Raw genomic sequence first — 23,992 nt, 5'->3', positions numbered from 1 at the left:
TGATTTGAACACTCTGTTTGAAGGGGCGTGTCTGTTGATCACGTGAATGAAGATCTTATCATTGCAACGCAGTTTCTGCACTCTCACTAATGATTTCACCAATGCAAACATAATGTACGTACAGTAAGAGCTTCGTTGTGCGGTGTAACAGCGTCATTGATTTCATAACGAGTTTTGGCAAGTGTCCAGATAAACTCACGCTGTGTGATTGACAGCTTGGGCGACTGGAAAGGGATTGTTCTTTGATCGCTATCTGTATATTAATCACAGTTTAAGTAAGATTATTTTCATCCTACTAAGAAACGACGTGAAGTTGATCGTTTAGTCACTGGCTTGATTTACTGATGCATAAACAGTATTGAACGACTTTGAGAGAAAGATTATCTGTCTGAACTTGAACAATTACACATCAGACATTCACATAACCCACTGGTTCTTCAGAGGCTCGGATGAAGGAACTAAAAAAATACCTTTGTGTTCATTTGTACATCCAAACACTGAGCAACTGCCATGCTTCGCTCGTTTGCAATCCATGATGTCTCTCGAAGAAAAATGATTCGGACGATGATTCGGCTGCACAGTTCCGCCTGGCATTGAACATGGGCTGGCATATGCAAATTTTTGAAACAAATATTCTATTTTTCAGGGGTGTTTTTCAAAAACGAGATTTAAATAAGAAGGAGAAAACAATGGTCTTTGAGACTCACTGTATGTCATGTCCATGTACTGAACTCTTGTTATTTAACTATGCCAAGATAAATTCAATTTCAAATTCTAGGGCACCTTTAATTTGTAATAATGTTATTATTGCATGTGTGTCTGTGTCTGTGTGTCTGTGTGTGTGTGTGTGTGTGTGTATATATATATATAGAGAGAGAGAGAGAGAGAGAGAGAGAGAGAGAGAGATAGATGTGTATATATAGATATATTAGTCACTTCCTAATTACCAGTGTGCCAGTAAGCCTATATCTTATTTTGACTGAGATGTGATTAGGTTTTGACGTATCAGATGACTAACTGTTAGTACTATTATTATGACTAACTAAAATAGTTCTCTGAATAGCAACTTTATAAAGCCAATATATCCTGTGGTGTAATGTATGTAATCCCTATGAAGAAAGAGGTGGGAGGTGTCTGACTAACAGTGGGCAGGGCATCAGACAGACATTAATATTCTTTCCTGCCTTTTTGAACAGTCAGCAAAACTCAGCGCTGCTGACTAAGACAAGGAAGGGTGATGGTTTATATGTGAGTATAATCGTGTGTCTACGTATACCTGTTTGTATGCATGTCTGATCCACAAAATTTGCGTTTAGTCTTTATTAAGTGTTGTAGCAGCAGAACTCAAGGTTCCAGTAAAGATCAAGAATGATTTTCCCCATTCATTTTCTCCATAGGAATTTCAAATTAAGCTTTAATAACGAGTTCTAAACCATGTACCACATCACTGAGGGAGTGAACTACTAATTATGCCATATAAACCACAATATAATTGAAGGTTATTGCAAATTATTGAAATACATAAGTTGTTTGAGATTGTACAGGTACTTTTATGTCAGTTGCAATGCTTTTATAGGAGTGAGAAGTCATTCAGAGTCTTGAAAAGTTTACATTATGTATGTTAAAGATCAATTTCTCTATGGAGAAAATTAATTTAAATTGTGTGTTTTCAGTTCTGCCAGATCTGTGACCTTAATGTACTGTACAAAAAACTCGCACCAGGGTTTGTTTTACTCTGCGGGTTGCTCTTTCAATCAGATGTGAAACTGACCTGCAGTTTTTCAAATAAAATTTCAACCAATCTGATTTAGACTGATGTAAACAGCTTGTGACTCCTTTACATGCGTAAATACTGTATGTGCCGCCCTTGTTGCCATAGGTGATGGGCATCTAAACAAGATTAACTTGTGGTTTACTCGGAATAGATTTGACACAGCAATATTTAAGTGCACAGGCTTGTACACAAACGCACAAAAGGACTCGTATCGTCCTGCCAGAGCATACCCTCCACCCTGCCTCTTGTTTTGGAGAAACATACCAGAGCAAAATGAGACAACTGAGCGTCTTAAGTCTCAGCGTCTGCTTTGAAGCAAGAAGCGAAACATTTGAGGGGAAAAAAGGAGAAATAGTTTCTGATTCAAACAAACAAAGAGTGGTTGCCATGTCGACAGGCATCTATAAATAGTGTCCAATGTTTGTTTTGTGAATGCGGTCTCCCCAAGGAGCTTCAGAGACCCGGAGAGTGATTCTGATTAAACAGCTTTTCCTCATACCGCTCAGTCCTGGAATGAACCATTAAACTGGACAGAGAGGTCAGGCAGTTTAAGAAAAAAACAAAACATTATGGCTAAAAAAATGGCTTTAGAGGAATGCACACTTACTGATGAACGACTGTATTATTGGAATGAAATCAGATAAATGTATCGTAATTTAATAAATATAATGTATTTTATGCAATGTTTGGGTCGGTACTTTTTTTCTTCTTCAGTAATTGTAAGAATTACTTATTATTATTTTAAAATACTTTTTTTTTTTAATGTAATTTATTCCAGTGATGGCAAAGATACATTTTGAGCAGTCTTTACTGCAGTCTTCAGTGTCACATGATCCTTCAGAAAGCATTATAATTTGCTGATTTAGTGCTCAAGAAACAGTTATTATTATTATTATTAATGTTGAAAACAGTTGTACTGCTTAATATTTTTGTGGAGACTGTAATACTTTTTTTCAGTATACTTTTATGAAAAAAACAACGTTATTTATGTGAAATAGAAATCTTTTGTAACTATATATGTCTCTACTGTCACTTTTGATCAGTTTAATGCATCCTTGCTGAAAAAGTAATAATTTCTTTAAAAAAATATATGGATTGTTATTATCAATTATATTTGTTGTATTTGATATTGTGTGTACTAGTGTCTTTTTGTTGAATAACCTTCAGGATTAATAAAGCATCCATCCATCCATCCATCCTTAGTTAATCTTTTTTATTTTCGATGGATGGTTTTAGTCTGATAGTAAAGTAAATCCCAAACCTAAAGTCTCACTGGATCATATGGCTGAAACTATTTAAAGTACATTCTCAACTAGTCCCTTGTTACCTTGGTTACATATTCAAGAGGAGTGACAGTAGCATTGCAAGAGGATTTCAGAACACATTTGTTTTAATAAATGATAGATATAAATGTATATCTACATATTTAATATATTTCTAAAATGATGTATCCAATTAAAGCTAATTTATAAAACACAGTTTCAGTTCTGGATGTTGATTGGTCAAAACAGTAGTTCCAATCATGATCAAATACAGAGTCTAGCAGTACAATATAATGTAATATAGCACAACAGCTGTTTGGAGCTCATTGCTGAAGTGTAAACCTCTTTTTCTTTGAATGTGGCAGGGAATGGTGAGGGTAGTTGGAGCCAGACAGACGCAGACGTGGACAGACAGAGTGGGAATCACGAGCCGTCCCCTCAGACAGCAGGAGGAGAGATTTACTCGTCCCCATCACAGTGCTTTCAGCTGGACCCTTCTCTCCGATTGAACATCGGAACATTCTACCTGCTCAAGATCCACCTGTATCCTCCCGATTGGGTAAGACAGCAGTTTACTTGCACTTGAACGTTTCTAGATTGGCTTGTGCACAAGACTCATACTTTCTTAGGTCAAGCTTATTTACCTCCAACTTCAAAACACATGTACTCATAATAGACCTCTTATGAAAGAGAGACTTGATTTTTCATGGCTGATTCCGTTTTTTTTTTACAAGCAAAATGATACCAGTTGCCGATTTTTTTTCTTTAAGCAAATTTATTTGTTGTTTATTTGCTCTTTAATAGGCCACACTGATCTTAAAAAATATCTGTAGCCATTTGAAATTGGAGGCATCTCAAACTAAGATGATCCTACACACATGTAGCATGAGCAGTTGTTTTTGTTTTGAATTAGATTGTATAATTTTACAAGTACAAGATTTTAAGCAAAAACACAATGGTCTGACTTTAGATTTGTGAAATTATGTTACAAAAGACACCCGCACAAAACAAAAACAGCAGACGGACTGAATGAATCTGCAAATTCACTTTCTGACAGTAGGTGGCGCTTATGGAACAGCAGCGGTTTCTTTAATACACAAAGGCGTTGTGCTTATAAACACTACTTTACACAGAGGTAAGAGGAAAAGAAAATGCCATCAAAAGTTTTCTGAAGATAGTCAGTTGCCATATAAATTCCCACCCCCAATTCAATATTTATATTTTTCTTCCTATATTTCATGCCTACAATTTATATCTCTTTTTTGCATCCGTCTTCGGCGTGTCCCATCTCTGGCCTGTGTTAAAGTCCTTTTTACAGACTTCGTAAAATTTCCACACAATTACATTTTTGGGAAATGTTTGCAATGCAGTCTGTGTGCAAGTCCGCAATAGAGATTGGCCGAAATAAAACTAAAAACCGTTTCCGATTTATGGCTGTTCGACAGGTTCATCTCTAGACTTTTGTGTTTTCTTCTGCCTGTACTGTAGGATTTTCTGTCAGATGTGATTACTGGAAAAAAATTGGAATATTTTCAGTCCTTTTTTCAGTAGTGTTTGTGTGTAAAGACAGTTGACGTGAGGTCAGCCTCATCACGCAGCTGCGTGGAAATGTATTAAGTGTCTATGTTTCTCTTCTTCTTTCTCTACACATTGATCATTTACTTGTTATCTCTCTTTCACTTGCTGACTCAACTCTTGACTTCCTCTTTTTCAAAGTCCTCCCAATTGTTTGCCATTTGTTTCTACCTCCAGTTTTCTTTTGTTGTGATCACAGTGTTTTGTTGTCTTTTTGTTCACTGATTTTCACAGTCTATGCCTTCATGTTTATTTCCATCTTAGAGGGATATTTCCCCCCCAAAAATAAAAAAAAGATTTATTCCCCTTCATGTCATTCCAAACCCCTATGACTTTCTTCTGCGGATCACAAAATGAGATATTTTCAAAAGCAACACTTGACCTCACTGACTTTCATTGAATGGAAAAACAAAACAACAACGAGACAAAAAATGGACGATGAGACTTTTTTTTTGAGACATTTTGGAGACAGCTTTTTTCAGCCCACAAAAGGAAGTTATTTCAAACACTCGACTGACGTTATGAAGTGAGTTTGGAGTAAAAATGTTATTAAATGCCTTTTGTTAGACAACAGGTTTATAAATGCTTCACATTACAAGTTTAGGAAGATGTTTGCTTTTTCAAATGAACGTTACTCAAACTCGCAGTGCTTTCAGAGATGGAGTAGCAAAAACAATAGCAGTCTTTCCAATTAATCGCTCCAAGCCAAGGCTTTATTTCAATTAAAGGCAAGGTAGGTGATTTGTTCCAGAAACATTTTTTGTTATGCTGGTTGAAAATCTCTATACATCCTGATAGCAATCACTAAGTTAAGTGGTCTAAATGTATTTATATGTATACATGTCATTTTTGGAAGTGGTTCTTGACTCGAACACTTATCAACGGCAAAATGAATCTGCAGCAATCTGGTGGTAGAGGTCAGTGCTCTTTAAGTTGTTTGTGTTCATTATTATTGTAACATTATGTGCTTTGAGACATGAGGTAGTTTAAAGGCCGTGTTGCAGGGTAATTTTTCAACGAATTTGTGCAATTTACTTGTTGGTAATAAACATTTAAACTGTTATCCATTGTATTTTATGTTGTTGGGTATCACAAAACGGAATATAATACGAAAAAGTAGGTACTATCTTACAGCGGTTTGCCATTCTCCTTTCCACCACAATGCATTGCATTACGTCACGTTGGGGAGAGAATTTAATAAAGCCCGCCTTGAGAGCATTGAGAGTGACTAGAGAGACGAGAGTATTCAGATAGTGCAGATTATAGATAAATAGATAAATACATAGACATAGATAGACAGATAGACAGATATAGATAGATAGATAGATAGATAGGCTAGTATAGAGAGAGATAGGCAGACAGCCAGATAGCATAACGTTAGCATAGATAGCTAGCAGCTAGATAGATAAATATATAGAAATATATAGTAGGTAGATTGACAATGGTGAACTACTGTGTTTGTGCTGAGTGTAAAAACTCTGGATGCTGAGTGAGGCACGTCACATCTGGTCGCTGGGTGAGTTTCTCGACCAGCGACCAAAACGCACTCACTTCCCTACAGCACATGCTTTCTAACGCAGTTTCCATGGGACGGCACCGCTCACACAAGCACCTGCCAAACACAGCGGCAGACACGCGGCGGCTACGTTTGCAACAACATTTTCACCGGAGGAAGAGATAAACGCTAAGAAACGCCCATATAGCTAGCATGATGCCTTCTATTTCTAGATGACAAAGACCAAGTTTACCAGTACTACTCTATGACAAAGGTTAGCGGTACTTATCTGAACTAACGTCATGATCACTTCTACTAGATATAAAGAAAACGTTGATTTTTCACTCTGTGCTATTAAATGACAGAAAAAAAAAAAAAAAAGTGCCGTTATTGTGCACTGCTACTCGTAGACTAGCTCCAGTGCTCATTGCTGCGTTGCTAAATGAACTCACCAGGACACTTCACCAACGCTCCACTCATTCTCCTCGGACCATGCATTTAATTATTAAGTATTTACGATATTGTGGTGGCGTTCAAGTGCGTTTAACTCGTAAATACGATCTATACGAGATGACTTGAACGCACCATAATACTAGGCTGAGGCTACCTTTCCTCCACTTCTACCCAACGTGACGTCATCACCGAATTGCGTAAAAAAAACCCTGTTAATACCAAAAACGTAAAAAACTGGTCTTTAAGACCATTTTTAAGACATTTTAAAAATGATATACATATCTTGAGTGATTTATGTACCCATTAATCGACAGTGGTGGTTAACCTGCAACATGGGCTTTAATGCTTTTGTTTGCTCTCTTGTTAGTTCATGTTGTTTTGAGGAGGCGTGGCTTTGGAGATATAAGTTGGCTCGCTATTGCTAGCCTCTCCGAAAAATGCCTACCCTACCTTAAATTGCCACAGTGAGTGTAGAAATGTGGTAGTCACGTTATTAAACATTTAGGCCCACCTTTTCCTCATCATAGGTTTGATCTTCATCCTCCAAAAGCTGTCTTTCCTCTCCGCGCCATAAGACAGTGGAAATAATTTAGCTTCTGTTGTGGAACTAATTTCACTTCCCATCCTGACTACGAGCTTCTGTTTGGAAAGGAAGAAGCTTCCAGTCTGTCATAGCGTGTTAGTGCACATATAGACTGAATGTGATATGTGATGCAAGATGACGTTTCTGTGAGATTGGCTGTGTGTTTGCGTGTAGCGTGTCTGTGGGGACGGGATCTGATGCTGGTTGAGCTGTAGTCAGGCCCAGCGGTGCGTGGATAAACCCGTCAGGAGTGTCTGTTCAGCTTTGAGTTCTGACAGGAATCTCACTCTGCCTCTGGTGTCATTTCACACTCCCTCATTTTCTACTCCTGTCCCCCCTCATTGGTCGAAATGTAAATCCACTCATTCTCTCTTTCCCCTTCATTCGGCGTCCTTCACGTCTCTTAACCTTTTTTTATCATTCTCCAGTAGGGATGTCAAAAGTACTGGTACTTCGGTACCAAGTCGAAAGTAAAATTTTAACATATGACTGACTATTTTAGTTCCACTGAGTACCAGAATATGTGAGTGAGAAATGTGTGTGGAGATAATTTTTGCCCCAAGTAAGTAGAGTGTGTAAAATTGGCCTTTTGTGGTTAAATGTACTTGAATAATGACCATTAAATTGATTTGCTACATAACTGTGTATGTTGTGTCTCTTGTTTCACTCCACATTCACTTATTTCTCACATAATAAAATAAATTAAACACAAATCAATATTTCATTCCTATTTATTTGGTTTATACCATTGTTTAAAACTGGATAATGTACAGACATGGTCCTTTTGGGTTATTTCGCAATAAAAGCTCACTGACTGCATATTATATACTAATATTAACAAATGAAATGAAATGATTTTTCAATGATTTTGAAAACATGCTCAGGATACATTTATTTGATAAAAAAACTGTAATATTGTGACATTATTACAAAGTTTAATATTTTAATATTATGTAAAATGTAATTTATTCCTATAATGGCAAAGCTGAATTTTCAGCAGTCTTTACTCAAGTCTTCAGTGTCACATGATCCTTCAGAAATCTTAATATGCTGATTTTGTGTAAACCATGAAGATTCTTTGATGAATAGAAAGTTTAAAGGAACAGCATTTATTTGAAATAGAAATCATTATTATTTATTTCTATAGTGTATGTATAATTAAAATAAAATTTTCTATATTTTACTTTTAGGTATTTTTTTTGCAGTATGTTAGTATTGACTTTGGTACTTTTGACATCCCTTATTCCTTTTTTTGTTATTCTCATCCTCTCATCCTTATTTATATATCTTGATTTTTTTTAATCTCCAACAAATGTTCTTCTCATTCTCTGTCTTTCATTCTCTTTCTCTTTCTCCTGATCTCTAATTACTAAACAATGAGTTAATTACCTGAGTCAGAGCTCATGAATTTATTAATATGCTCTCTGGCACTCTGGTAATTACCAAAAGCTTGTAGTGTACCAAGCAGAAAGGTTCTTCTGCCGCAAAGGGACTGTTCATGTCTTCATTACAGCATTGAGCGCCCCCTGTTTACTGTATCTGAACACGGTGACCATAATGCTGTTACCAAGAGATGACTTATCATGCTATTTTTACATCTCATATTATCAAAGTCATATCTCTGTTCTCATAGATGAATGTTTACAATTTCCACTTGGAATGAGTGACAAAATAACTCATTACATCACCATTGTTTACAGCAACGATATTTTGGAAAAGACTGAGAAAAGGGAGGGCTGGAGTTATTTTTCAGCTGTGTTATTGTCCACAAGCTCAAGGCAGAACTCCATCGATTGGCCCGTTTCCAGTTAGTCCATCCTGAAGTGAGTCTTTGTGCCGATAAGACAAGCTCCGCGCCTGTCCTCTCCACAGCCCTCGGCACAAACTGCACAACAATGCAGCCACTTTAGTATCTATAGAGTTACTGTGTACAGAAAGCGTCGCATAATGATCTTTAATATCTGCGGCTTATTGGGAGATAATTTCTCCTCTGCAGAGAAATTGCATCGATTGAAGGGCGACTGGGGAAGAAAAGTTTCATAATCTGTTTACATTCAACAGCGATTTCAGTGAACAATATGTTTACAATGGTAAAATAATCCTTGTAGGCGTTATATGAAATTATATTGTGAATGAACAGGATTGCTGGTCATAGGAGGTCAATGTCACATGAAAAAGACATGAAGAAAATTAAAAAATCATCACTGCTATGAAACGCGCTGGACGTATTGAAGCGCTGTCATTTCCCTCATGGCCTCCCTGATAAAGACTTAGAGGAAAGGTCAGCCGCAGGACGGATGTCTCACGAACAATGAGTTCAAAGGAGCTGCTGTTTTTCATAGAAGTTATTATCAAACGGGTGCTTGTTTCTCACACTTTATTCAGCCAGATAATGAAACAAAACAATTGAAACATCCTTATCTTCCCCACCTTGCAAATCCACATATTAGCATTATTATTTTATGCCGTTACATTATGGTATCAGTGACGACTATGTATCATTGTCTACTCTTTTTACATATCCTCTTTAACTACAACCAAACCTTTTTGTGGCTATTTCAGTTTGCATAGATTCTTTCCACGCGTCGTGACGTTTTGATGGCCTCACAATGACGGTTTTATTTGCTGGATAGCTTCACCCACACTGGAATGTCAAGCAAGACGTTGGACCAATATGTTTTGATTGGCTCTGTTTTGGCTTCTATAACTTTCATCTGTAGAACACAAAAGGTGAAGTTTTGAAGAGCTTCCTGGTCACTCTTTTCCATGCAATCACGATGAATGAGGACTTGAGCTTCAATATTTCAAAAAGTAGCTTTATGATGCTTTATCTGTCAAACAGACTGAAATTTAAGTCCACTTGAAGTTTTCCCTGGCCTGCTGATGAGAAGTAAAAAAAAATTAATCATTCTTTAAGATCAGTCAGATCTTTTTGAGGAGTCCAGTTGATCCAGTTCACAAAACCAAACTCACTGTCTGAAGTTTCAGCAATTAAAGACTCACTGGAGATGAAAATTTGCCAATGACAACTTATATTTCTGCTTAAATTTCAATCTGATCCAGCCACAAATGTGCACATTTATGCTTATTAGAGCTTTTGCATCTGTATTGTTCATTCCCAGTACTGTGCAACTGCAAGGGAGAAAAAACAACCAGTGCATTCTTTTCAATTTCATCATATTTGTTCGAGAAATCTTGCACTTTCGGTGGTCCTGCGCTACTATTGGGATAAATGGGATACTAGTGGACAATAAGATATTCATATAAATAAATCATAGTTGTTCTTATACATTCCTGCAGGTTGTTTTGTCTGGTTCAGGGACACTGGCCACTAAGAAGCCAGAAAGAAGAGAACAGATCAAGTCTTTCACCGAGACGGGGAGAGATGAGTCATTCTTCATGTGAGATTTTGAGGAAGAATTAAAGGGAAGCCTTCGGCAGGGACACGCCAGGTCCTTCTGCGCTCTGAAGCTGCGAGAGAAAGACATGTGGCAGATAAGGTGCAAGGCAGGGGAGGTGATGAGTTTATCGTAGGCAGTGTGTGTGAGCGTGAATGTTTTTTTCACAGGACGGGCAGCTTCCATAATGTGCTGCAAGATGCTTGAGGTCTCCGTGATTGACGGGTCCTGCCTGATTTGATGGATCCTCGGAGGGAGAGGACAGATTAATGTCTCTATTTTTCTGGCAATCGCTACTTTGTTTAGCTCTTGTCCTTTTGCTCTCACTCACGTTCTCCTCACTTCTCTTTCCTGCGCTCTCTTTATTGCTATCCAGAGTGAAACTTGATTAATTTGACTGACAGGAAGTGCAATTCTTGGAATGCAAACCTTAGCATGCTCGTATCTGTCACACCCTCGTGAAAATGCAAACATTGCACAGCAGTGTTTAATCAACACGTACAAAACATGCAGCGACACTCAGAAAACGCTCATTTGCATGTAGTGATCCGTGACTTTTGAAATAAATTCATGAATTCATATCCCCTCTGAGGATAAATTCATGTTAGCAAATGATATTTACATTTACATTTGATGTTTATTAAACTCATGCATGGCAGGTTTTTTCAAAGAGTTCTATGGGGAAAAATAATAAAAAAAAAAAAAACAAGTAAACAAAAAAAAATTATTGGGTGTAATAGAATAGGTTAACATGATTTAATGTTCAAAAAAACATAATTTTTCACATACTGTGCATTATTGTAGCTCCTCTATTCCCAGTCTGAAAGCTCCTCCTTCCGAAAAGCTCAGAGTGCTCTGATTTGCTAGCTGACCCAGTGCATTGTGATTGGCCAAACACCTCAAGCGTGTGTTGGAAATGTAACGTCCCTTACTATAATCTCAAGCTTTAGCTTTCAAGGCTTCAAAGCATTTGTAAACACACAGTTAATAATAATGTTGTCGGTTTTTACCGTATCAGTTCAAGCATGAGTCGGCATAATATCATTATGCCAATTTTTCACATTGTGATGTGGAGGTTTGAGAGGTAATTTGGATTTGGATTAAGGTGTTTTAGGCAGGTCTGGATCAGGGTTCCCTGTTAGATAGAATAAATCCCTTTGTGGGAGAATATGAGCTCTGTTACACACTAAAGGAAACAGATTACACACTAAAGGAAAAGGAAAACATTAAATTGCATTATATGACCCCTTTAAAGACTTATCAGAAATCATGACAGCATTCACAATCATTTAATTCTATTGACAGCATTAGTTTTGAACAATAAGAAATTACAACACATTTTTGTAGAAAAAAATATCTATTTTTTTAATATCTTTTAATATCTATTTTAATATAATATCTTGTTGTAACCTTGGTTTAGTAAGGAACTATTCTCTATTAAAAGTAATATACCAGAACAGTATTTGTGCTATAGAAGTAAATCTAACATTAATAAATATTGGGTAGAAAAGTGAGAAATCATTGTATTAAGTACAAAGTAAATATTTGTCAGATAATATTTTAATCTCTTCTTTGAATTTAGTAAAATTAAAAAAAAAAAACTTTATATATACAGTAATGTAGCACACAATTGTCTTGATAATACCATACTTAGGATTCTTCTCATCCAGTATAAAAGGGTCTTTATAAAATGTAGAATATTGAAAATATTAATCTCATTTGAGGGTCCTTTGTATCGAAATGTTTGAAATCCCCAGCCATATGAAACCCCATTTACCTTATTATATTAACAAGCAACCAATAATAATTTTTGTTCTGTTTACACTGGAGCGTGTAATGGTGACCACATGAATTTCCTACTTGTGGATAATAAAGTTTACCTTGACCTTGACCTTGACCTTGACAAACTTAAGTCACGTCAAAGTGAAAAAACAATAGAAGAACAATTTGTTTCTGCCAACAATTATTAGGCTATTATTCATAGTCACTTTCTTTTGAGACCATTAGTCAACAAATCCTTGGAAAACACACTTTTATCTTGTAATATTTGTTTTGCTCTATTTTCTATACTGTCAGTATTTTTCTTAGTCATATTTTTGAGCAGTCACTGCCTCCTTGGATGGAAGCCTTTGGTTGGAATTGTTAGAGCATGTATTCAGTAGTCCATTCTTGGAAAATCATGCCCTCTTTAATTCTCTTCCTCTGTTCCCTTGTTTCTCTCTATTTCTTTCACATTCACAGAGACAGAGTGTGGGACCAGTTGAGTAGCTGTCTCTGGTTGAATGATTCATCCCAACACACACACACACACACACACACACACACACACACACACACACACACACACACACACACACACAGCAAGGAGAGCTTCTGATGCAGATATTTTTAGAGCATGTTAGCAGTGGGATCCAGAGAGATATGCGTGTGTGTGTGTGTGTGTGTGTGTGCGTGCGTGCGTGCGTGTGTGCGTGCGTGTGTGAGTATGTGTGTGAGTGAGTACTATAGACAAAACCAGAACGTGATCAGAGAAGTAATGTCACATCAGAGCAAAGACAGTGACTCAGAGTCTCCTTCCAGTAAAAAAACACAGCGCTTACAACTCATTATAGGCATTGACTATGAATGAATGCAAACCCAACACAAGTCAACACACTATGACCAAAGCACTGAGTAGTCAATACACTTGCTACAAACTATACTGACCAATCAGCAACCAGAACACAGACACTACTTGACACTACTGACCAATCAACACAGGTGACACAAAATAATTTGGGTGTTCTGTAACATGAACACTATTTTATGTGATGCATCAACAAATATTTTAGTGTATTTTTTATTTATTTAAATGATGAAATGTGATGAATAAAATGGAAGAAATATCCATGTTGATTTCAATATCATTTTTTGATCAGACTGCTAAAAGACATAAGTGTATACTGCAATATACTGCACAGTATGTATAAAGCAGTGTGCTAGTATTACTTTATAAACATAGTCATAGACTTTATACTAAAATCAAATAAACAGTGACCTCATAGCACCATAAAAGTGTTTCTTGTGATTTGCACATTGGGCATGTTCACTATGCTACTGCAAGCGCTCATCGTTCAGCTATGTAGTGTAAACACCGCCCTGCCCGAAATGAAGGTTCTAGTGCATATCACAGACACTATATCATTCTGCTAATAGAAATACATTTCAATTAGCATGGATGTACTTCCAGTTGGTCTTTGCTAAATCCTTTATGTGAGTCATATGTCAGGCTCGGAGCTTAGTCGAAGCAGCCATTCTTCTGTAAATGAGCGCTGACTCTGAATAATTAAAATGCCTGGCCAGTTCCCTTGTCCTTGCCTGGGCCTTCTCTCATAACTCACCCACATATAGAGACCCGGGCTGGAATGGTTTTGCAAAGTTAATACTTTAATACTAATACGGGTGGTGGAAATGCTCCTCTAGTCGTTCCGATGGACAACCTGTTCTCTCCGTCTAGATGAATATGATGAGTGAGGTGTGGTTGTCATTCTCTCTCTCTTTCTCTCACTCTCACACTCTCTTAGGTGTTTCACTTCGCTCACAACTCTGAGTGAGTGAAAACTTGTTTAGTGAGTGAGAGCATGGGGTTTGTAGGTGTGACGGCGTGTCTGTGTGTGCGTTCGCACTTGAACCTGCACGCTTGCATACAATACATCGCATTGTGTGCAGGAACGTCTTTTCAGTCTAGCAGAGCTTTATGGGATCAGCACGTAAAGGCATTTATTCTTTTCACTGTACGTATTTGCTTTGAATGTTTGAACTACATACCGTGATTGTGACGTGACGGTGACAAAAGGGTTTGAGAGGGAAAGAAATAAGACAGGCAAAAGGAAATCGCAGCAAGAAAAGGATTTCAGAATTTCAGAGTATGACAAGTTTGCAGCAAAAATGCTAAGCAACATAATCTCAGCCAATCAGAACGTGTTTGATGTTCTATGATCAAATCTATGAAAAAATTTTGAACACATGAATAATTGTACATATATATGATGCTGTATATGTATATATATATATATATATATATATATAATACTGTACCATGCAAAGGTTTGGGGTCAGTAACACAAAAATATTAAACATATTGTACTTTTTCAACATTGATAAAATTGTTAGGCCAGTTGCAAAATAAGGTAACAGCTGGTTATCTGGTTGTTAAGAGACAGTGTAAGATTTGTGTAAGAGTGTCCATAAATTCATAACCACCACAGAAAATAGACGCCCACCAACTCTGCTACCGTATCCATCCTTGCGTCCATCTATGCATTTCTCCTTATGGTCTTATTGTCATGCTTGTTTGGAGGTTTCCTGAGCCCTCAAAACGCACATTTCTTCACCCGACAGTGATAGGCACTGATTGGAGCCTCGGACCAATCCAAGGGTGTGAAGAGGGGGCGAAGTCGGTATTCATCCTATATCCTCCGGTTGCTTTGGGTGGCTTTTCCTCAGGTTTCTCTCCTGACAGCCTTGGCTAGCACACGGGGTAGGCTGCTGTCACTGATAAGGCAGGTGACAAATGAGCCAGCCACTGCCTACATCGGTTTTACATTTAAAAATGGACCAGGCCATCTTTCGGCATGCCAGCATGAAAGATTCTCACCTCACACCATCGGAATCAAAGCTTGCTGATGTAACCTCTCAGTTCAAGTCCATTTTAACCCTTCAGAAGGACCAATGGGGGTTTAGTAGACCTGAATGGATAAGAAATGGAGCTTCTATTTAAGAACTGAGTTGAGTGGCAGTGGAACTACCATTTGAACAGTGAGACTTATGAGAGCAGTGTTGTTATTTTACGCTCTCCTCGTCTCCATGGTCACAGGGCAGATTGCAGTGCCAGTGCTGTGTGTTGTAATTGAATTGATGCCCTGGTTAGCGGCACAACTGACGTGAGTGTTGTAGGAACCCGTACACTAATAGAGGGTGCAAGATGGATAGGGTTAGGATAGCAACCAAACAATTGATGACCAATCCATCAAATGTCTCTCACCCCTACATAACTTTTCTCTCATTTGTTTTTTTAATCTATCAATGTGCTTTTTTTTTTGAGCATCGCCCATTTCCTAGATCCTTTAATTAGGGCTGTGGCTATCAGGACACTACACTCGGGTCAAATGACATGTCGCTGTGCCCAGTGACACTATAATGTCATAAAGGCAATTTATAGTAGTGGCCAGCTTTAAGATATTTGATATGATGTACAGAACAAGGCATGCGCATGAGAAAACGTTGCTGTATTTTTTTAATCGCTGCCTATTTCAAGTCATGCTGTTGCTATTTTCAAAAGCTTAAAGTCATAGTGAAATCCAAATTATTTTTTACCCTGTTTATTTTAGTGGTCATTTCTGGTCCTCTGGTCTTTCTGTTTCACACAATTCACTGGTGCATGTTAGTCTAAGTGTTCAAAACATGTTTGATGACCAATCAACACACTCAACACAAACTGTGTACTGACCAATCAGAAACAACTTTGCTTGTCAGCTGATCTCATCTAGGCCAGTGGTTCTCAACTAAGAGGCTTCGGACAACTTCCAATTTTATTAATTTTTTTGTTATATTACTATTATTATTATATTATTACAGTATTATTTAATATAATTTATATTAAAATAATTTCACTAGGAATATATCTTAATCTTAATCATAATTATTTTTATATAATTTATTTATATAATAATAATAATAATAATATGTATTGTTTTTTTCAGATTTTAATGAAGAACATACAATTCTTGTAACTTAAAAAATAATCACAAAATGAATTGCGATTAATTATTATATTATATATATTTAATATATTTGTAATATTTTATAAATAGACACTCTGTCATGGTTTAGGTCAGAGGATGATGATGATAAAGATGCAAAAAAACAGTGATGACTAAATAACGAAGAGGTGTGATGGTTTAATGAATGTCCGTGACAACTAATGACACAGATCATGACAGACTCCCAAGTTTCTGTTTCAAAACAGTGCTTTTAACTTGCAGCAGCTTTATCATCATTACATCAGAAGTACCAGAAGAAATATTTTTACCTGCATATTGGATCTCTGAACAATGTGTTGGACATTGTGGGTGTTGGCCTCAAAAAGGTTGAGAACTGCTGATGTAGGATGCACAAGCTATATATTTTTTCACTTCGACATATGTAACGTCATGGAAATATTATAGGTTGCGAATTTTGTTGCACTTTGACTGACTTTATCATACTGTATAGGTTTCATTTTGAATCAAGGTAGTCTTGATATGACTGGAGAGGAAACAAACTGCAGCAGTATGAAAGATTGCACAGCCTAATTTCACAGACAGGCTGATGCGGGGAATTCACACTGGACGCTCTGATAGGTCACTGTGTCTTTCATGAGCATGTGGTCTAGGCATTGAGTCAGTAATAAAAGACCCCCAGTGCTGTTTAAAATATGTGGCCTGGGCTCTGTTCTCATGGTCCTGGTCCATATGCTAATCATTAAACACATGTTGAATGACGAAAGAATCTGGGACAGCCGATTGATTCATTTCCTGTTTGACTGTACGTGTGAGTATGTGATAAGCATTCAGTGTGTGTACTCTTAAAAATAAAGGTTCCAAAATGAAGAAACAAAGAAGAAACATTTTTTGTTCCCTAAAGAACAGTTCTTGAAAGAACCATTTTCTTCTTAGTGTCAAGATTTTTTTTTTAAATCTAAAGAACCCTTTTCCACTATAAAGAACCTTTTGTGCAATGAAAAGTTTCTGTGGATGTTAAAGGTTCTTAGTGGAACCATCAATGCTAATAAAGAACCTTTATTTTTAAGAGTATATACAGTATCAAGGTCCAGGAGGAGTCGATCCGTACTCAAGTGACAAGAAACAGGCCTGGACGAGGAGTGCTGGAAAATGATGGATGTCCTCATTTGGTCAGCTCATTGGAGAATTTTGATGGAGTACAGTGATGTTGTTACAGAGTCTGTTTAGTGCATTACGTTATTGATTCGACTATGAATGTCACATGCTGTATCCATTGTCTGTACAGTTATAATCTTTCCTTCTGCGTCGGCGTGAGATCTGTGTTTGAAGAGCTGTTACTTTAGACCTAAAAATACAAGCTCACAGTTTCGAGTTCACAGCTTCGATGGAGGCTGCTGTGTTATTTTCCGTATAGGCTCGAGGGTTCGCTGAAAAGCATGCGATGAGGCTGAGAAGAGGTGGGAAATGGGAAAGCCTGTAGGGAGGGAGTGATTGTGAAATCTCTTTGACAGGGTTCTTGCCATTTTTATGTTACTTTTTTAGTCTTTGTGCATTTCTGTACGCCTTTTTACAGCTCCATCTCGATTCAGAGCATATCTTATGCCATGAGAGGTGATGAAAATGAAGGAGTAGCATGTTTTTAATAGCCCCCTCCACACTTCTAATCAGGGCTATGAAAGTGTGATGCAACACCTGGTGATCCCTGACTCGAAGTGAAGACTTGTTATGGGAAATGGAGCTTTTAGGTTCATTAATAGATGATTTTAGGCACCTTCATGTCAACACTTGGTTTTGGTAAGTAAAGTAAATAAAGGTGAGGCAAAAAATTGCAATGAACGATATATGCAGAGTATTATACCACATCGTTAATCAGATGATATTAGAGGTTTTTAAAAATGTTTTGCATTGATCAATATTGGATGTTTAATTGTGTATAATCACTTCCTCTATTTTTACATTTAGATTACCTTTGCTGTCATCTTAAGTTAATCTTTAAAGACACTAATAAGTTTATAACACTGTTAAATGTAATATTTAGCAAATATCAAAATGTACATCAATTTTCATACTGTACTGTACATTCTTGTGATTCCTAAAATCACTTTTTTAATTTGAGCATTTAAAACAATTGATTTTAGTTTTAGACAAATTATAGAATTTTCCATATTTATTTATACCAAAATAGGAAGATAATTATCAGCTTGTAAACAATTTTAGTATTAATGCATGACAGAAAGTCAGAGAATGGGGTTAATAAAATCGGCCTTCTGTAGCATTGTCTTTTCGTGTTGAGGTCAAAGCGGTGCCTGTTGGAAGGTTCATTGAAGCCCTGATATGAGTCATGTGAAAGGAACTTGCACGTACACCCATTAGATGTGGAGCACATACAAAGATGTCATTTCTAGATCTCGGGTTGCACATTACGGTCTGAACTTATAAAGGAAATGTATCTTGCTTAATCTATAGGAAATGTATTTCTCGTTCTCGCTTTCTCCTTTTCTCATGCACTTTTGAGTCTAGGTCTGGTTTTAGTCAAGGTTGTGGTTTATCATCTGCCACAATTCCATTGGGCAACAGTGAAAAGCTTGAGGGCTTGTTCTGTATCTGCCCTGAGGTTGTCAGTGTAAGCAGTGCTGCTATATAAGCACCCATAATTACACCAACCTTGAGTCAGTGTTGTGTGTACCGTAATGAACAACTAGAGGAAACTGAGCCATATGACCCCTCAGAATCTATGGATAATGGGAAAGAGTGATTGGTTCAAACACTGGTACACCACAGTACATAATGAAGGGTTTGCATCAGACAACTTGTTAAATAATGTGATATGTGATACAAAAAGTAAAAACTTAAAGTGTGTCAAATTTGCGATTTGCACATTTGTTATAAGTACAAATATGTAAAATTTAGACAATTTCAATATATTGTGGATTATATTGTGCAATATAAAGGATTCACAAGAACAGTCATTAATATCAGTACTTAGGAAAAACATGAACTTAGACAACCACCACGTAAACTCAAAATGCAAACTGAGGACTTAAATGCAAGGGAGAGTAATCAATGGGAAACAGAACTGGTGCATAAATTAAATTAACAATGATACTAAACTACACGTTACAATAATACCATACCATATTATCATAAATTTTTTTATATCAGGGCTTCAGCCACCTCCTGGACTGGAGTGTGAAGCGCTGGATGGCGCACAGAAGAGATTGTTAAAATTGATTGAGTGTATTTTACTGCTAAAATTGTTAAAATAGAGTGAATTCAGTGCGTAAGCCGTTTTAGAGTTCAAGACTCATTTGTGAGTCATTTTGAATCATTTAATAGAACCAGCTCAAAAGAATCACTCGTTTGTGAATCACCTTTTATTGTGACATGCATTCAAGCAGGAACTACACAATGGAAAAATGTTTTGGAAAAATTTATTTTTTTCATGTATTATTTCTCTCATATCACATTCAATCCAGACCCCAAACTTCATGTCTTGTTAAGGCATTTCTTCCACGTTGATTAATACATGTTCAGAAACTGTTGACAGAACCAAGTATCACAAAAATACTTGGCTCTGTGTTTTTTAATATCCAAAACCAATTCTGAACATGTACGATCCTTAATTCCCAACCCACACTACACTTTTCCTGTGAAACACATAGACACTGCATACCCACTGACACATCTCTTAATCGATTCATCGATCACACTGCATGGTAGATCACCTCAAGACCACATCCTGATCTCGATATTCTTACAGACTGAGACACAGATAAATGGATCAGGGTGATTTACAGTAGACACTGTAGGAGCCGTAAAGAAGCAGAACACATTGATTAGGTAAGAGTGAGCCTGAGAGCTGCTGAAGAAACCTCCTCGTCTTGCACGTAGGACAAGGGCACTTATCATTAATGAGAAGATGGGAGTGATCGCTGCAACATCAATGAATTGCCATCAGTGCATATATGATGTAATATATAATGTAATATATGGATGAGACATGTTAGTGTGCCTATAGTGTGTTTTAATGGATGTGTGAGGGAGTTTCCATTTGTTTTAGTTGGTATGTTTCTGTTTAACACTTTGTTGAAAACAAGGGACCCATCTGGGCAGCAAATCTCAAAGCCAGACCACACTCTCTCTCTCTCTCTGCCTGATGGTGTGGTGAAGTGGCACTTAAACTCCCACTCAACTGGACTGTATTCACTATCATATGACTAGTGTATAAACAGATAAACTGTGGCCACAAACATTATGCACTGACCAAAACAGACCAACTTCCTAGTAGTAATGCTTTTCTGCTCTTGAAGTGTGGAGAGGGCACTTCCGTTTTCTGTACACTGGTGTGTAGTAAAGCCAGGGTTTTTCCTGCTTAGAGAATTACAAGGCGGCCGCCCCTGGACCCCCCTAGAGGTACCACCCACAAAAATACTGTGGAAAACACAGTAGGCTATATGATGCTATATGTTGGTATAGTAATTATCTTACTATTAAAATACATGATCAGGACTTTACCACCTCCGCCTCGTTTTGAGCCAGGAAAAACCCTGGTAAAGCACATCATGGGAATTATGTGGGAATAATTATAAAGTGCCAGCATTGACAGTGTTTTTGCTCTTCTATATGCATAATTTTGATATTAAAATCATTTTGATATCTTTAGGGTTTATAAAGTCAAAATTGTCAGGATAATGTAACTGTTCTGACATTGTAATGAATAAAAAAGTCTTATTAAAATCTTTTATTCTAATGAGGTTTTATTGGCATTTTTTTTATTATTAATATTTCTATTTCTATATTTTAACCTAAATTTTAAATTGTCTATATTTATTTTTTGCTTCACTGCTAATTAATCTTTATATATATATATATATATATATATATTTAAGAGAATGGAGGAAAAATGGTCTGCCAAATTAAGGATATGTGGTTTAACTAATGTACAGAAAAAATATATATAAAACAGGAAATTATATCATAGTGTGTGTGTGTATGTGTGTGTCAAGGTCAACATGTCTCTTTGACCTTTTTTTGAAAGGCAATGCTAGTTCAAGTTGTAAAATGTCATGTGATGTGACTCCCCAAAGACTGAAGGATATTTATAAATAAATAAATAATTATATATATATAAAAAAAAAATTACTTTAAATTAAAACCATATTTAAAATTTTAGATGTATAATCTGACCTCATCGTTCTCATGAGCTACAAAGATTGCAATTCCTTTCTTCCACAGCTCACTGGTGTGTATTAAAGCACAATATGGAAGCTCACTTTATGGAAATTCTTCTGAAAGCAGTAGCATGGATGGATTTTTTTTCCACAGGAATTATGTTTCAGTTCTTGTTCTTGGCTCTCTTGATTTGAAATACTTACCGTCCAGACTTGTGCAGCGCAACAGAGCGAAGCAAGCAGGTTTCAATTAAAGAACGTGGGAGTTTGGCAATTTATTGTTATTTTGGACCTTCTGCTACACTTAACGTCATGGCATTTGTGTGTGTGCAAGCTAGTGTGTTTAATGACTGTGAGAATGTCAGACTTGTTCTAGAGTGTCTTGATTTGAGCATCTTATATACGTGTTGCCGCGTGCATCTGTGTGTGCACACGTCTTCATAATTGTGTAAGAGGTAGTGGATTTGATTGATTGAGAACTAAAAGCCCTGCTGAGAGGTGCAGACAGCTGTGGGGAGAGAGTAAGCTGTGTGTGTGGAATGTGTGGGCCTTAATGTTGATGCATTATCACAAGCGCTGGTCCATTAATAATGACACATGTAATTTGCTGCCTCTCTAGTGCCCTTCTTCCTCATGCCCAAAATGGGATAAAAAGCCATGATTGGTGCGTTGTGTAGAAAGCTGTTTGTCAAACTGTGGATAGCCCTAATCCGCCACAAATAGGAGGATGGCACTGGCAATGCTAACCAATTATGTCGGCCCCCGCGCCCTGCACGGATCTCCATACTGCCCATTTAGAGCCGTTTAACTGGTGATCCCACTGGGACATTAGTGTGTGCAGTGAAGACCTATCAAATGACTGTAAATCAAAATACATTTCCGCCATTGTTTTAATAAAGCCTGTAACCATAACTTGCCATTTTTAGCAGGATTCTTGAGAGATGTTCGTATATGTTGTGAACTGTAAAACATTAGGCTACTGTTAGAAAGTAAGAAATAAAATCTAGAAATACTTTTTAAAATATTTAATAATTATAGTATTTATTAAATTGTAATATTATACTATAATGGTAGCATAATAAATATACCAATAAATGTTAGAACAATAATTATTAGTTTCATTGTTATCATTTTAATGCCAAAATTTGAATGTTCTGCTGTGATCATACTTGTCAAAGGTTTAGTAGACATAGCCGTATCATTGTCATTTAGGAATAAGATCGTGTGGATGTTTTAATCGAGATCGATCTTGTGTAGATGTAGAATGTACGCTGGCACTACACATGTGTGCAAGGTACAGTACTTCTGAATCGAAGTTAGAAAATAGTCAGATTCAGGTGTTTACATGATTTTTTTTTTTTTTCAGATTATATTAGGTATCCACCATCCCTTATAACTCAGTTTCATTCAGATCAGGCTCAGTCAGATGGATTGAGGTGTTTACATGAAAGCTATTCAATCCTATTGCGTATTACTTGGTTTCACGTAAACATAATAATTGAATATTTCTTCTAATCACTTATTTTTAATGATTTAACTTTTAACTTGTGATTTTATTTTGCTTAAAAATGAATACATATTATAAGCGTTGAAGTGAACAAAATGTGTATTAGCATGTAGTTCTGAAAGATTAGAACCGTTTCTTCTTTCACTTATTTTACTGTGCAGAAATGTTGACAACAAATGACAGACAGCAACAGACAGTCACAGCACTCATTCAAACAGAATGGATAGAGAAAAGACAGAAATGACAGAAAAACAGGCAAACGACATCTGGAGTTTTTCCACTCTGAATAACGGCAATGTGTCATTTGCTATGATGTGTTTGTGTGATGTTTGCTAAGTTAAAAGGTTTCTATAATGGTTAGTCAGGGGCAAACAAAAAATAAATCTGATAATTTGCCAATTGGGCTCTTTTAAATGTGAAATATTGTGGTTTTCAAAACCGTCTGTTGGTTATTATTACTCATTTTAACTTCTGAAAATAAAAAAAAATCCATTTACTAAAGGTATAGAGTAATAGAATTGATCATCAGTATTGATTTATTGATCGTACTTATATCAGATCGAAAAGGAAAAACTGGTATCACCCTTGCTTTATTTTAAAATCTTGCCTCTCAAGTAAAATGATCTTGTTTCAAGACTGATGAGTAGGGATGGGTACCGAAACCCGGTATTAAACGGGCCCCGGTGCTGAATTATGAAAGACCGCTGGATTGATAAGCTCGGACGTTACCGGTTCTGCTGTCGGTACTGGAGAAATTAAGAAAGTACACGTGCTATTTATTATTGCTAGTAAGAAATTATTATCTTGCAAATTTAATCTCGCCAGCCACTTCTATATATAATAATATTGAACCATTTGTTTGTGATGCATTTTTGTGAGAGAGAGAGAGAGAGAGAGCGATCTGACGATGAGGACAGAACATTCAAACGGTTACACTTTAGATCTTTGATATTAAACAAATTTTATTTTAGATTTAGATTTTGGCTTCCAATGATTATAAAAAGGAAGATAT

The 23,992-nt window shown here is 36.7% G+C and overlaps 1 protein-coding gene across 1 annotated transcript in view; it reads left to right on the top strand.

The window, feature by feature from the left end:
- The window catches only part of atxn1a (ataxin 1a), a 103,329-nt gene that overhangs the window by 27,235 nt on the left and 52,102 nt on the right, over positions 1–23,992 (top strand). The window contains exon 2 of the mRNA XM_079878320.1: positions 3,402–3,595. The gene's annotated coding sequence lies outside the window, so the exon portion shown is untranslated. The remainder of the gene's footprint in view (positions 1–3,401; positions 3,596–23,992) is intronic.

The sequence above is a fragment of the Squalius cephalus genome (genome assembly GCF_949319135.1).
Source record: "Squalius cephalus genome assembly, chromosome: 8".
Taxonomy (NCBI): domain Eukaryota; kingdom Metazoa; phylum Chordata; class Actinopteri; order Cypriniformes; family Leuciscidae; genus Squalius; species Squalius cephalus.
Note: the sequence above shows the minus strand (reverse complement) of the source record. Positions and strands in the feature narration are given on the sequence as shown.